Source organism: Pinus tabuliformis, chromosome 4_2, assembly GCF_031772625.1.
Source record: "Pinus tabuliformis cultivar Carrire ecotype Pingquan chromosome 4_2, CPIR1, whole genome shotgun sequence".
Classification (NCBI taxonomy): Eukaryota; Viridiplantae; Streptophyta; class Pinopsida; order Pinales; family Pinaceae; genus Pinus; species Pinus tabuliformis.
In genome coordinates, this window is record NC_142304.1 from 59,196,824 (window position 1) to 59,214,070 (window position 17,247).

Consider the following 17,247-nt stretch of genomic DNA (forward strand, 5'->3'; position numbering starts at 1 on the left):
CAACTCAAAGCATGCACACACATGGGATGAAAGCCTCCACTGTGTCAATCACTACTACAATAGAGCTCTCCACGGCTCAACGGGCCACAACCCCTTTTAGGTAGGGACGAGATTTTAGCCATTATGTTCCATTGATGTGGCCATACCATTTGCAGCTAATCAGGAAGATTCGGTTCATGTCCATTTCAAAGCCAACAGGGCTAACACCTTCATTGAGCACATTCAACACATCACCTAGTAGGTCCATGATATATTGGATAGAGCCAATGCTAAGTACAAACATCCCCATGATCAACATCGTGTTCTGTACAAGTTCCAGGTGGGCGAAAAAGTTTAGCTATATTTGCAGAAGGAGCGCCTCGCTAGACCCCGCCACAAGCTTCTCCTGCTCTGATATGGGTCGTACACCATCACCAAGGTTGTAGGGGACAATTCCTTCGAGCTCAACATTCCACCGTTCCTTGGTCTGCACCCAGTGTTCAATGTAGTTCTCTTTCGACCATACTTTCCACTATTGCTAGACACATCGGACATTGCAGAACAACTCACACCAGCAGAGCTAAACCCAGACTGCATGGAACGAGGCACAATTGTTCGAATCATGGACACATAGGTCTAGAACACTCGCTAGCAGAAGATCCAACTATATCGGGTTGTCAAAGCTAGACAACTCTTGCACCAAGGCAAGTGGATCACTAGGGACCAAGTTCAACAGAAGTTTCCCCATCTTATGGAGGCACTCAACATAATTGGGACCATTGCTTCCTAATGGGGGAGGATTGATCTAGGTGGATGTTTCTTTTTACCCGCCTATTCCACTTGGACCCCCACCACTTTCAATTTTGTAGTTTCCTTAATTGTAGCGTAGTTTAGTATTTTTGGTAGTTTTTTGGGTCCTGAACTTCCAGAGCCATTTTGAGACCCTAAACGACGTTTTTGCGGGAAAAATGGGGCAATAAATTGTTTTTGAGAGATGTTCATCATGAAAATGTTGTAGTCCTCAGATAGATATTTCTAATGAGGTATTGTGCACGTCAAACAAAGATCATATGCCAAAGTTATGACCCTAGGAAGTTGATGTACCAATTTACCCAAACGAGGCCCATTGTTTTGGCGCTTCATCTCCTTGGGTTATTTTTTGGATGTTTAGGGTTTTACATTATTTCTCAATAATAAATAGGCCTTCGAGCCTCATTGTAACATAGCTTAGATTCATGCTTCCTCCACATCTCTTCTCATAGATAAGCGACCATCACCCGAGCTAGTTTATTTCCATTCCGTTTGTAAGCATATTTCAGTATTTGATATGAATGAAATGAAGTGTTATTTCTGCTACATCTCTATATTTATGGTTATATATGTGATTTGTAGCATTTATGTTTAAGTTCGGATCAAATATGTTCAATGTGATGTTTTATATAGAGAGAAAAATTTAGAGAAGGTATCATCATGTCACCCATTTCTTTTGGGTAGTTTGGGTTAGCGGAGAGATAGAGGAGAAAAACTATGCAGACAATGGAATAATGTTGAGTAATATTTTAGATACCCTCCTACCTATTGTAGATAATTCACATCATATTTGTCTTCAGACTGGGGGTAAACATTACATTCGTCCATTTGATGTAGTGGCAAAGAACCACAAATATCAGCCCCATGAGGCACCCTTTCATGAAGAGCTTCCTAAGCTACATGTCACCATTTTTACTACACTTGAGGATATTGTATTTGAGGTTGTAAAGAAGAAATAAGGATTAACTTGGTTCATTCACTATCGAACACACATATTTGGCTTCTCTCCTTGGAGCTTGATGAATGTTCTAGGCACACTGTGTGTTTATGCTGCCATTTGAAAACATGAGGGGTTTCCTTTCAAGTATTCAAGGAAAAATATTTCGTGGGAACAATTTATGGATGCATTTGATGCATAATTGATTGCAAAACATTAAATTTGTGTTGTTATATATCCTTATGCAAAGAATTGGGCCTTTAATTGTGCTAATGGAGGCGTGTATAAATGGAAATGCCTTTGGAGAATTCTGCCTTGAATTAAACATGAGTGGAGGAATAACTTTTTCGCTTATTTAGAGTTTGGTTTTGTGATTTGACTATCAAATTGTCCAATGGAGGATTCAGGATTCTTATACCATATTCTAAAGGTTCTAGTTGGAGGTGTTGATAATATCCGAGCATAGTTCCAGAGGAATGTATATTTGTCATGTCAAAGTATAGTTTGTGAGACAAGTTTGAAAATTGCTTGATATTTAGCATGGTGTTACTTTGAAATGGAATTCCATAAAAAGTTGAATCTCCAGTCTATTTTCTCATCCAAATTTTCATGCTATTTAGTTATAGTATTAAATTCGATCATTGGAAATCTCCATCTTACATGATTGTTTGTGTATCATATTGATATTTCTCCAATGGTGTAGGTTGTCAACATTGAGCATATGGAGCAATGAGTGCAAAGTCGGGTTGGGGCATTATGGTTATCTACCAAATACCCTTCTTGAGACCACCAATTTATACTCCAAATTTGTTACTTAGATTTATGAATTCTTGTTTTGATAACTACACTATTAATGAATGAATATATGCAATCATTAGAATATGGGCTTATACAATATGATTAAACCATTTGGTCATCATAAATCCTTTACAACACTCCTCCTTTAAAACACACCAATTCCTACTGACAACAAACCAAGCCTTGTTGGCAAGACAAATGAAGTTTATCATTATGCTCTCCATTAGTCATACCTTTGTGATGAAAATTAAATATTAAAATTTATCATTATGGTCTATTTTAATCACACCTTTGTGGTGGAAATTAAATATGTTTTTTTTTTTTTTTGGGGGGGGGGGGGGGGTGGTGGGGGTGCTTGACTACAAAGGATTGTTACGAAAGATTTGATTCTATTGATTAAGAATGCAAAAAAAAAATAGTTGTTGTTACATTTTCCTAAATATAATATTAGAAGAGACACCTTTATTCAAATTAGACAAATATAACTTCTTTGAGGAGAAGACAAGTATTGTCCTTGTTTGATTGATTATTTTTGCAAGGGTGTTGCAAAGTGGTTTGGCTTAAACTTCCAATCAATAAATCTATGGTCAATATTCATTGCGACACCCCCCCAATCTTTTTTAGAAACCACCTGAAGGGGGTGTCGTAAGGCACTATTTGGTTTTATGAAAACTACCTCATGATGACCTGTGCCTGATGACCACCTGGGGTCTGCATGCCATTCAACTACCACAAGGTCAAGTGTACATTGTTCATCTCACCTATGACGTCGATGCCACAGAAGTATGGGCCTGCACCATTATTCATCGTATTCCAAACATTTTTGTGTTTATTGTAAATTGGAGTGGAGGTTTAATTTATTTAACAACAATGTAAATCTAATGGGCACGAGACATATTTTGTAAAGGGATAACATTTTATTTAATATATGACATTGCTTTTATTTCTCCAACAACGATTATGTATCTACAAATGATACTCTTTCCTATGCTACCGACTTACGGCGTTTCCTTTGCAACATGTGGTGCAATTACTAGTTTGTAAATATTGACTTAAATATTATGTGATGAGTGTTGTCACATTCTTTGTAAATTTGAACAATCTTTAATGTATATTAGTTAATTTTTTTTATACATTGTTAGTGTATATTATTTATATTATTATTTAAATATATATATTATACTCTAATTTAAAGAACACGTGTCAACTCCACACTGAACACAAACTGAATCACACATCACCCCTGTAGAAGATGGGTCCCTGTCCCGTCCTCCTAGTTTTTTAGGTTTTTTTTTGGGATTTATTTTGTTTGTTTATTTATCCATGTAGGTATTGGTGTCCTTTTTATAGTATTTTTTGTTGGTTTCTTCTTCATTAGAGTTTATATTCTCGATCCTTCATGTTTTCTTAAGTATTTTATCATCCTATACATTCTTAACTCCTTTTAGTATTTGTGTTATTTGTTTAATGGGCCTCAACCCGTATTTTATTGTTGACCTTGTTTTATTTATTGATATTTTCTTTGAATATATATATATATATATATATATGATCTTGTCTCGATTAGGGTCTTGACTCCTTTTTATAATTTTTGACTTCCCTCCTTGTTTGGAGTTTGACTTTGATTTTTTTATTTTTCTTAGTTATAATAATAATAAAAAATTAATAAATTAATATCATAATTTAAATATTATTGACTTTGATTTTTTATTCTTGTTAGTTATATTTTATTATTATTTCCCGTTAATAGAATTTTTAATAATATTTGATTTTAATAAATTAATTTAAATATTATTTTTCAAAAACTAGTCATTTAATATAGTTGTTCTTAATAATATTTTTTTTAATAAATTAATATCATAATTTTTATTTTTTTAAATAGACGTTACTTGAAATTATGGTATCTACATTGATCTCTATTTAATCCTTTGCCATGGTCTGCCTCTTCATCTGGTCTTGAGGATGAACCACACTAGTTGGTTCGAAATGTGTCAGCCAAAAATTTCTCTTATGTGATTTCTACCGAAAGACTTTTCTTAATTCATCATGGATCACAAGAGCTTGAATTCAGAAATTATTATTATTGTTATTATTATTGATAAAAAAAAATTAGTATATAAGTTAAACACATATACATTAAAAAATGTAACAATATCCTTAACCATGGACATTCACGCCCACTTTACCATGAAGATTCTTAAAATATGTTTTGTTACAATATCAAGGGCCAATACCATGAATTATAAATACAATATGCCTAAAAAACCATAACTCATTTCATATAGCATTTGATCATAGGAAATCTTTTTAATTAATAAATTTAATTAAAAGGGAAGGAAAGACATAATTGTTTTGAAAATAAATCTCAACCTTTGATTTATGTATTCTACTAAGAATATTCTATGGAGGTTAAATCGCTACAATCCACCTAATAATTATTGATAATTAAATTAAAATTCTAGAAGCTATGTTCCAAAATAGAGATGTCTATCGACATAATTATTATTTAGAAACTATGAATTTAAATATATAAGAATGTTATGTTCTCATCAAAATATTAATGAATGAAGAGATGTCAATTAGGTTTACCTTAGGTTATCTAGAGGAATGATTTTTATCCTTTCCAATTAAATTGAATTCCCACTAGTGAGATAATGAGCTTTATTATAATAGGTTCAAGCCTTCTTGTTAAGAAAAAAAAATTCCAATACTATTCCGTGAATCATGGATGACAAAGCACGTAAATTATCTATTGTTATCTCTTCTAATATAAAATTTGTGTTGAGATTACTACAATGTGATTATGTCAATTTAAAATTATTACATCAATTTCCCTTTTCATTCTTATTGTTTAATTTTTAAACTAATACTAAGAACATTTTTATTAAAAGTGGCCAAAATTATGATGTATTACAAAAGAAGTTGATATGCTAATTCAAAAAAAATTATCAATAGCATTATAAAATTTTCTTATCATATAAAATGATGAGCCTCAGTAATTCAACAAGAATGTTACAACTGCCAAGGCCACCAACTTTAATTATCAACTCGGGGTTCGTACAAAATTAAGAGGTATCGGCACTATATATGCAACATACATTGTGTCCTTCCTTCAACGTTATGATGTAATGGAGTGAATTTAATCAAATCCTAAACTAATTTTGGAAATGGAAATGCTCAAAATGGAAACCTTAACCTATTGCAAGAAAGAAAATACAAGGGAAAAAAACTTATTCTAATTGCATAAAGCAAATATCATAACTAAATATCAATCATTACATTTCAAAGAGTTTATATCCATTGACAGAGTTCATTGCATGTGGCAATCAAGAAAATCATCATTGTATTATCCATTTCATAAATTTGTCCATTAAACCAAATTGTTGAGATGTTTTGCAGGGGTAAAAAGGCAAGACCTAAGTGGTCTTTAGCCTTCCCTAGCCATTGATTTAGAGCCTAGGAGTTATTATTCAACCTTAAAGGACAAAACCCAAGCTTTTTGATAAAATATGGGAAAGTATATACATGTTGGAAGAGTGCTACAGGAAGTTACATTCGCTGCTACAGGAAACTATTATAGATTTGCTACAGGAAAGTATAATTCATGAATGACAAAGAAAATCAAATACAAATTTGATGGGACAAATTTTTTTATTAACTAATATGTCTTAGGTCACCATTCCAAGTGGAATCACTCAAAAATATCTTTGTTAGCACATGCTAAAAAATAGCAAAACATTACTAGTCTAAAATCTAGAAATTCGAGAACTAGGAGCTAGTTAATCTATTAAATTCCTAACCTAATCAAGTGAAAGTGCAATGGGGTAAATTTTGTTATTAAATGGAATGTTTTTTATTTAATTCAAGTGGAATCAAATCGATTGAAGGTAGTTAGCATGTTCTAAAAAATAACAGAAATATACTACTATTTGCCACAAGGGACTTCCAGAAATTTTGATTTGGGAATAAGAAAACTAATCCAAGTAGCTCAATGATTACTATGACATTCCAAAGTTGTTCCAAGGATGAAATCATGCTTGTGATCCTCAAAATAACTTACTTCAACTATTTAACCCAATCCTTGATCCAGGTGGATCTTCAGATACAATGGCATGGAAAAGCTCAGAAATCAAAGTGCTCAGAATGAAGTCAACTCAATCTCGTCATCCTGATTCCGACGGCACAAATGATACTTAAATATGAGTCTAGATGGTGAAGCTATCGCGAAAATAAGGTTGCTTTGTTCCTTAAGAAAATGGGGCATTTTCCTTTAAAAATGGGTTTTTAAGCCTTAAAGGCAAAATCGCAATCGGAGGATCCATGGAGGCGGACTTAAGAAGGGCACAGAGAAAACCCCGATCACTGATCTCTAATTAAATCATATCAGTGGATCAGAAGGCAGTCGGATCGTAGGACTATATAGATGTGTAGATATTGGCAATGGCAGGGTCAACTTGCGATGCGATCGACGATAAAGCACCGGGCTGATATGAGAGCGGGATGTCGATGCAATCGACTGACACCGATATCGACGATCGATGATCGATGGTCGGTCATCCCCGGGTAATAGGAATGTTGTGCCTCGATGTGTCGATTGCGATGTCGGGCCTGGCCCGATAAGGAATATACACCTAATTTAACAAATTTTGAAGTCTAGGTAAATGGTTTTTGGTCAAATTTTCAGTGTTTTTTCAGGGTTTTTAGAGCATAATCGCCTCAACGATAAAAGACTATGTTAAGGGTCGGTTGTGCTACCGATCCTTCCATGCCACCAACCTCTATTGTGAACCAGACATCCCCGATTTAAGCGGGATTGTGTCCAAAAGACCCATTATAAAATCACGATGGTTGCAAAGCACAGGGGGAGGATTTTTGTAGCAGGCTGTTCGTTTAGTAAGAGAACGATCATGCACTTCGCCTGTTTGGACGAGTTGTAGATGTCTTTAAGCCCCTTTCAGCGCCATGGACGCTTTGATGCTGCTTACTTCTCCATCTGAGGTCTCCCTTTTACAACCATCTTTCAGAATGGAGGTATAAGCCTCTGGTATACAACTGATGATTGTAAATTCTCTTCTTTTCATGCCATTTAATATAAACTTGGCCTCCCCATTGTTCGAGTTGGGCTCGGAGACGTAGTTTGAATTGGACAAACTCTGTTATCAAGCCTTGGTGTCTTCTTTTGTGCCTTCTATGTGATTTCTTCTTCTTTTCTTGTGTGCACATTAAATTTTGGTGTTAAGCTGCAATTTTACATGTGATTCTTTTCATACATCTATAAGTGAAAGTATGCTAGATCAAGTGGTATCAGAGTAGGGACTTTTAGATGTGAATTGCATGTTTGTATGCTAACAAGAAACAAGCTTCAAAGAGGTGAAGGGGAACTAGAACCTTTCGATCCAGAAGCAAGGCGTGCACCTCGAAGAAGAAACATGGCTGAAGATGAAGCTCATATTGAAGAGGAGCGTAATTTTAGAAAGACCTTCTACTCAATGGCAGAGAATGTCAGTCAGTTGGTTTTAAGGCTGGAGAGCAGAGAGAAGAATTGCAGAAGAACTAGGTTTAGCACATGGAGATGGTGGAGGAGACCCCCCTCCTTATCCTCCCATGAATGAAGGTTCTTCTTCCCCTCACCATAATAATCCCATAAATCCCAGGGACACATCTAAGAAACTTTTCTTCTAAGAAACCTTTCTTTAAATTAGATGTTAAATTTGATCTTCCTATGTTTAATGGTGAAAGTAATGCAGAGAAACTTAATAGTTGGATTAGGCAGATTGAGGTCTACTACAGGATTCAGCAGATCGTGGAGGACGAGGCAAAGATCTAGTTGGACTCTCTACGGCTGAGCATCACTGCTCTCATTTGGTGGGAGAGAAAATTGCAGTGTAGTAAGAATGTGGGTAAACTCGTTTCCTCATGGCCTGATTTTGTTTATGCGTTAAAGGAATAGTTTTATCCCTTAGGATACAAGCAAAAAGCTTGATGAATTGGTAGTATTTAAGGCAAGGCAAAGGGCAGGATGTTTAGAGTTTTACAGAAGAATTTAGGAAGCAAGCATTGAATTTGGGTATTGCACTTGATACACCTAAAGTTGTAACTAAGTATATTGGCTCACTGCATAGTTATATTAGACATTCATTGTTGTTGTTTGAGCCAACCTCTATTGATTCAGCCAGTGTAAATGCAATTCATATTAAGAACAGGGGAAAAAATGAAAGATATGATCAGTCCAGAAAGCCACTGTTCAAACCTCCCAATGGAAAATCCAAAGAGAAATGGAAAGGGATGGAGAAGAAAATAGCAGCAGCCAAAGAAGGAGAGTGACCTTATTGCAATCAATGCAAGAAGGAAGGCCACGATGACGATCACTATTGGAAGCAGCACCCAGAAAAGTGTCCAAATAAGTATGCGGGGAAAGGGAAGTAGAAGGCAGTGGCAGTGGCATAGAAAGACCTTGGATCATATTCAGGAGATGAAGTGCTGATCACAGCAGCAAGAAAAAAAGGTACTCTTACACCTCATGTTAATTCTGAATCGCATGAAGGCACCAGTTCTGTAAATGAGTCCCTTACTAATGACTGAAAAAGGATTGAACTGTTTCATATCAGAGTAGTTATAAATCATACCAAAGTTGAAACTCTGTTTGACACTGGGTCCCAAGCAAACTTAATTGCAGAATCCCTGGTAAAGAAACTCGGCTTAGAGACAAAACCACACCCAAAACCTTACCTGCTGGGATGGATACATGATAAAGCCAAATTGAATGTAACCCAACAGTGTAAAGTCAAATTTGTGATCGCATCTAAGCTCATAGATGAAGTAGAGTTGGATGTAATACCGTTGGATATTTGTGGCATGGTGTTAGGAAGCCCATATCTGTATGACAGAAAAGTAGTGTTTTTCTGTCATGAAAAAAAATATCAAATCACCAAGGATGAGGTAGAATATATAGTGAGGGTGCATCAAAATAAAATTAATGTCAGCCTTGTAAGTGCTAGACAAATGAAAATACTGGTGAATTCCAGTAAAGGATGTATGCTTATGGTTGTAAGGGAAAAAGAGGCAGAATTCGCTGATGCTTTCTAGGGTTGCGATTAGGAGCATAAACATGAATTATCTGACTTAATTTTCATTTATGATGAGCTGTTTTAGGAGCTGAAGGGATTACCTCCAAAGAGGTAAATCCAACATGAAATCCATCTACAAAATGATGCCCCTCTACCAAATATTGGCATGTACAGGATGTCAACGATTGAGATGGAAGAAATCAAGCGACAAGTGCAGGAATTGTTGGACCAAGGCGTCATCAGGCCGATCACCTCTCCCTATGGTTTGCCAATTGTTTTAGTGCCAAAGAAATACAACACCTGGAGGATGTGTGTGGATTACCGCGTGCTCAACAAGATAACAGTGAAAAGTCGCTATCCCCTTCCACGCATAGATGATTTATTGGATCAATTAAAAAGTGTTGTTTATTTCACAAAGTTGGATTTGCGCAGTGGCCACCACCAGGTTAGAATTGCGGAGCAGGACATGTGGAAAACTGCCTTCAAGACCAAGCAGGGGCTGTTCGAATAGATGGTGATGCCATTCGGACTTTGCAATGCTCCAGCCACCTTTGTGAGGGTTATGAATGACATATTTCAGCCTTTCATTGATGATTTTGTTCTTGTGTATTTAGATGATATACAAGTATTTAGTAAGAGTTGGGCTAAGCATGTATGTCATGTAAAGAAAGTGCCTGATGTACTGAAAAAAGAAAAACTCTTTATAAAATTGTCAAAGTGTGAGTTCGGGAAAACATCTTTGGGTTATCTAGGTCATATTGTTGGTCATGGTCAGTTAAAAATTGATCCCTCTAAAGCTGAAGCAATTGTAAATTGGCCTAAGCCTACTAGTGTAACCGAGGTCCGTAGCTTTCTAGGTGCAGTCCAGTATTGGAGAAGATTTATTGCTAATTTCTTTGTTACTGCAACACCTTTGCACACATTGATAAGTGTGAAGCAGGTATTCCAATGGGGAGGAAGACATCAGAAGTCCTTCGAAACATTGAAGGAAAATATCAGCACCGCGCCAATCTTAGCCTTACCCGATCTCCAACAGCCATTTGAGATCGAAATTGATGCCAGCGGTTATGCCATGGGAGATGTATTAATTCAACAAAAGAAGCCAATTTATTACCATTCTGAGAAGTTTTCTCAAGCTGTGATAAACTATCCCACTTATGACAAGGATCTTTATGCCTTGGTGCAGAGTGTGAAAAAGTGGAAACACTACCTGATCAGCAAAGAGACCATCATCCATACAGATCATCAGCCCTTTGCAGTACCTTCAGTCACAAACCAAGTTGTAGCAATCTCGTCATTTCAGGTGGATGGGCTTTCTTCAACAGTTTCATCTGGTAATAAAGTATAAGAAGGGCACTAGCAATAAAGTGTCCGATATGCTATCTCGCCCTCCTATTTATGCTTTTGTTATTTTGCATAATGCTTCGTTATCTTTTGAGAGTTATGTTGAACAATATGATAATGATGATGACTTTAAGGAGATTTATGCAAAACTAACCCATGGTTCACAGGTGGACAACTATCAATTGTAGGGGAAATTTTTGTATCACCTTGGTAAATTGTGTATTCCCACAGGGGAAAGAGTACATGTAATTCAAGAGGCCCACACCTCTCTTGTGTCTGGACACTTTGGTGTCGAAAAGACTTTATGTCATGTACAAAGATTTTGTTTTTGGCCTCATATGAAAAACATTGTGACTCGCTATGTAAAGGGTTGTGTGATGTGTTCTGTTTCAAAGCCCTCTAATAGAAAACTTGGGCTCTACACACCACTCCCTATTCTAGGTCGTCCATGGGAAATTGTGTCAATGGACTTTATAGGAGGTTTACCTTTGTCTAGGAAGGGTCACGACTATTTGTATGTCATCGTTGACTGTTTTAGCAAGATGTGTATTCTTATGCCTTGTAAAAAGTAGATTACTGTAGAGCAGACTACTTCTCTTTTCTTTTAGCATGTTTGGGTCCACTTTGGATTACCCATATCTATTGTGTCAGATCAGGACTCTCGCTTTCTTGGAGAGTTTTGGACTAGCTTATGGAGGCTGATGGACACCAAATTGAAAAGAAGCACGACATTTCATCCACAAACTAATGGTCAAATAGAGGTTGTTAACCATACCGTGGTAAACTTATTATGAGGCTATTGTGGGAAGCATCCCAAGTTGTTGGATGAGCATCTCCCCTATGTACAACATTCATACAACAAAGCAATGCATTCATCTACACAATGTTAACCTTTTGAGACCTATTTTGGTTACCTACCAAAGGAGCCATTTGATATGGTCTTTGGAAGGGAAGATGGTTCCAGTGGATGTAGTGACAGGGATAAAGCTCAGCAGTTCATTCAGCGAATCCAACTAATTCACCAAGCAGTGCAATAATAGTTGGAGAAACATCAAGCCCGTTATAAGGCTCGACATGATAAACACTGACTCGACCATCAATTCCAAGTGGGTGACAAAGTGTGGTTCCAAATCAACAAAGATAGGATGAAGGGAGAAGGAAAGAAGCTGCAGCCAATCCGGTATGGACCATTCACCATTTTGGAGAAGATTGGGAACAATGCCTTTCATCTTGACTTGTTGGTATATATGCAAATGTACTTAGTAGTGAATGTGGAGAACTTAAAGATGTATGAACAACCTTTGATCATGGACATTGATAAGGTGGGCACAGTTCCTACAGTCGATGATTTTGCACTAGAATATCTCCATGAGTTTCCCGAAGACATCATCCTCGATAGAAGAACCAGGACTTCACGACGAGGAGATGTAGAATACCTTCGAGTTGGTTTCAAGGGAATGCACCCTAGCAAGGCCAGATGGCTGGAGAAAGAGAAAGTGAGGGAACAATTCCCTCACTTGCCAATTGACTAATGAAAAGCTTTTGGCAGTCCAAAAGCTCCTCAATGGGGAGGATTGATCCAGGTGGATCTTCAGATACAATGGCATGGAAAAGATCAGAAATCAAAGTGCCTAGAATGAAGTCAACTTAGGACCAGAGCATAGATCTCGTCATCCTGATTCCAACGACGCGAATGGTACTTCAATCCGCGTCTGGATGGTGAAGCTATTGCGAAAAGAAGGTTGCTTTGTTCCTTAAGAAAATGGGGAATTTTCCTTTAAAAATGGGTTTTTAAGCCTTAAAGGAAAAATCTCAATTGGAGGATCCATGAAGGTGGACTTAAGAAGGGCGCAGAGAAAACCCCGATCGCCGATCTCCGATTAAATCCGATTGGCAGATCAGAAGGTAGTCGGATCAGAGGACTATCTATCTATCTATATATATGTATATGTATATGTATATGTATATGTATATGTATATATATATGTATATATATATATATATATATATATATATATATATATATATATATATATATATATATATCGGCGATGGCAGGGGTCGCCTTGCAATGCGATCGGAAATAAAGCACTGGGCCGATATGAGAGCAGGATGCTAATGCGATCGACTGACACCGATATTGGCGATTAGTGATCGGCAGTCGGTCATACTCAGGTAACAAGACTGTTGCACCCCAATATGCTGATTTCGATGTCAGGCTGGACCTGATAAGGAATATACGCTTTATTTAAAAAAAATTGAAGTCTGGGTAAATGGTTTTTGGTCATATTTTCAGTGTATTTCGGGGTTTTTAGAGCATAATCGCCTCAACGATAAAAGACTATGTTAAGGGTTGGTTGTGCCTACCAATCCTTCCATGCCATCGGTCTCTGTTGTGAACCAGAAAACCTCGATTTAAGTGGGATTGTGTCCAAAAGACCCATTATAAAAGCACGATGGTTGGAAAGCACGGGGGGAGGATTTTTGCAGCAAGATGGTCGTTTGGCAAGAGGTCAATCATGCACTTCACCTGTTTGGACGAGTTGTAGATGTCTTTAAGCCCCTTTCAGCGCCACGGATGCTTTGATGCTGCTTACTTCTCCATCTGAGGTCTCCCTTTTACAGCCATCTTTCAGAATGGAGGTATAAGCCTCTGGTATACAGCTGATGATTGTAAATTCTATTCTTTTCATGCCATTTAATATAAAGGCCTCCCCATTGTTCGAGCTGGGCCCGGAGACGTAGTCCGAATTGGATGAACTCCATTATCAAGCCTTGGTGTCTTCTTTTGTGCCTTCTATGTGCTTTCTTCTTCTTTTCTTGTGTGCACATTAAATTTCGGTGTTAAGCTACAATTTTACATTTGATTCTTTTCATATATCTATAAGTGAAAGTACCTTGGATCAATCCTACAACATGAAATCATCAATACTAAATGCAGAAAGAAAAACAAGAACAAGAGATGCATGTGAATAAGAAGTGAAAAGAAGAAAAGTAACTTATACAAAAGGGATTTGAGTCTCCTCGGATGGCCAAGCCCAAGGAACATCAGAGTCCTATGAAGTATACCAAGATTTAGAAGATGAAAATGGTACCAATATTCATTGTTTCCATCAATACAATTACATCCCTGCAAGAAATGAAAGTAGAGCTGCAAAAATACAAGTGTTCTACACAAGAAGACTAAGAAAAATCAACCCCTAGAGGCAAATTTGACTTGGTACTTATACAAAATGATTAGGAAGAATTCCCCATGAAAGGAGGAAGCTTTCCTCTCTAAAATCCCTCAAATAGTGGATTTGGTTCCCAACACTATGACTCTACATTAAATGACAGGGAACACATTCCTAGATTTTCTCAATCATTGGAGCTCTAGAATTTGTGCATGATTTGATGATATATTGTTGATTTATTATCCAATATTGATCATCCTGTAGTAGGGATTAAGTCCCTAAATTATCTCCTCCTCCAAATCTCCATAATTTTCCTAATATTCCACAAAAATAAATAATATTAGGCACAAATATGAAATTATCCATAAACCTTCCTAATGAACATATTAAAGTTAAAAATATGTTATCTAATGCAAAAAGAGAGGTTTAATGTGTTGAAGGATGGTCAGATGGGCCTTAATTTATGTCTAATTTTGAGGCCCATCATACCCCACTGTTGAAAGTATTGTTAATCCTCTGAGAAACTTAGTGACCTCAATGTGCCTCCTTCATGACCCTGGTGGCCACTCTGTTGTACATTCCTGCCCTTTTCCCCTTATGAAAGATGGGTTCTTGAAGATTTTTCGGTTTGGCAAGGTCTTCCACATCATTTTCCAATCTCTTGCTACGTTTTTCCACCATTTGGACACCTTTGAAACCCTCAAAACGTTTTATATGAGATCATATAGCAACACAGAGCACCTTGTAGTAGACTTGTAGCATTATGTAGCACATCACAAAATCTATCAAATCTTGACTAAAATTGCACCTCATGCTTAATTTTTTCCTCTTACCTTTCTATAACATCTTCTAGGCCTTGGACAAAAGCTAGAAAGAGATTAGAGACCTCTTGGAAAGCCTCTTTTCATCACTGCAGTTTGAGTTCTATTTTGATGGTGAATTCCTTCTTTCCTTTTGTTGCCTTCTTCTTCTCTTTTGTGGCCTAGATGATTTCCTAATGGGCTTTGGAGTTCTCTGTTTTGATTAGGTCTCTCTTAGGCACTGCTATTTTGGTTTTTAGCACAATTTGTTCCTTTCTTCCTTCTTCCTCCTTGAGTTTTTCTTTTGGATAATTTCCCTCTTCTCCATCTTCTCATGTTTCCTCGTTAGCTTATTCTTTTCCTTCTTCTTGGTTCTAGGGTTTCTATTGTTAGATCCACCCCCCATAGCCTTCAATACAACTTTCCAAAGTTGGCAAGGCAATTGTCTATTTCTACTTGAAGTTTTTGATATTCTTGTGTAATGAGGGTTTTTATGATAGAGGAAAAAAAAAAAATTCTTATATTTCCTGGAGGAAGGATGATTTCATGCTCACTCAAAAATAATTGCAATTCCCCTTCTTATTGGGCTCAATTCAAAGGAAACATCCATATTTCATTTTTTTATTTGTAAACATTTATCGAAAGTTTCCATAAGCTACACTACTAAAAAAATGAAAAATGTTGTAGGCTTCTTGTTCACCTTTGGCAAGGAGAAATACGTATTTACCCTTTCTTTGTGTGTTTTCCTTCGAATCCTAGGGTTTGGGAGTGAAATTTCTCAAAATCGAGGTCTTTTGCAACAATTGTTGCCTTCCTGTAGAATCTCTATTTTTCCTGTAGCACACATTTTGTCTCCCTTGTAACAACCATGTTTCTATTGTAGCAGCTCTATTTTCTCCTGTAGCAGTGCAGAATCCTCTTGCAGTTGGTCAGTGTTGGCTCCCCAAGTGTCTGTCTTTCTCTATGAGCCTTGGGTTGCTTCCCCTTAGCTTGGAGGGAGTTTATTCCTTCAATCTGCTCCTTATTTCCATCTAATTCTTCCTTTTGCTATAGGTCAATTGATTAATTGTGATTACAGTTGCTGAGGGAGGTTGAGGCTTCTGACCCATCCTTAGCTTATAAAGCCTCATCTCTCATGCATTGACAAAAAATTTCTAGCTATAATATGCTCAAGACAAGAGTTGAAGAATATTGCATGCCTATACCTACTTGATAGTTGTTGGAGAGGCATGCATACTATTGTTGAGTTGCTGATAGATCCATGCTTCTTTGGAGGTCATAATTTCCTTTTTTTGCTTCTGCATAGGATTCATAGCTTGATGATTCTTTGATTGATAAGGTTGTTGTGTGCAAGTTTCTTTCCAGTGCCCAATCTTCTGCTGGTGGAGTGGACGAGTGATGAAAGTGGTGTTATGGGACCTCTCTCAACCTTCCCTAAAGATGACATGACCTGTTAAATTCTTTCTCCAATGGATTGCCTCTTGTAGCTTCTTCACGGCCATCATGTAGTGCTAAAGGATCTTACTGTAGCAATTACAGTCTTCCTGTAACAATCTTGTTTTATGAATATCTCTCAAATGGTAGACTGGATTGACCTAAAAAATTTTGTGCATGTTTAATTCATCCTTATGCACCTCCCCATAAAAATTTTTGGCCAGTGGATGCACGAATCTCGAGAAAAACAAAAAAATGGCTCTAGGTAATGGAGGCTAATTTCTCAAAAAGTGTGCATTGGAATTTGCTGAAATTTCTTGAGCATGTTACCATCATCCATATGCATCTCCCCCTAAAACATATAGACAAATGGATGCACGGTTTTCAATATATGCCAAAAATAGTATTTTGGCTTCCGGTAGCAAAACAAAGCCTTCTTATAGCATTTTAGGACAACAAGGAAAATGAATGGGAAAAGCTTGGGAATGATGGGTTTATGGTGGAAATAGATGAAGATGATGGATTTGCATGGCCTTGGTCCTTTTGGAGAATCTGAGCAAAGGAGGAGAAAATCCAAGTTTGACTTTCTTTGACTAGGTTTGTGATCAACTTTTCTTTTGGTAGCTAACCTATTTTTGTTGCTTGCAGAGGTTGGAGAGCACTTGCATTCATTATAGAGAGATACATGGAGCAAATATGTTATTATTTTTTTTCTTCTTTTTTTCTCTTAGGCCTACTAGCTGCCTCAATGAGGTTTTCAACTCGTAGGTCTGCCTAGGTGCCTCAAAGGAGGTTTTCACGCAAGATCTTTTCTTTTTTCTCCTTTTTCCTTTTTTCCAACCCATTGACCACCTCATGGAGGTTTTCAATCAATGAGCCAATCTCAGGTGCCTCAAAGGAGGTTT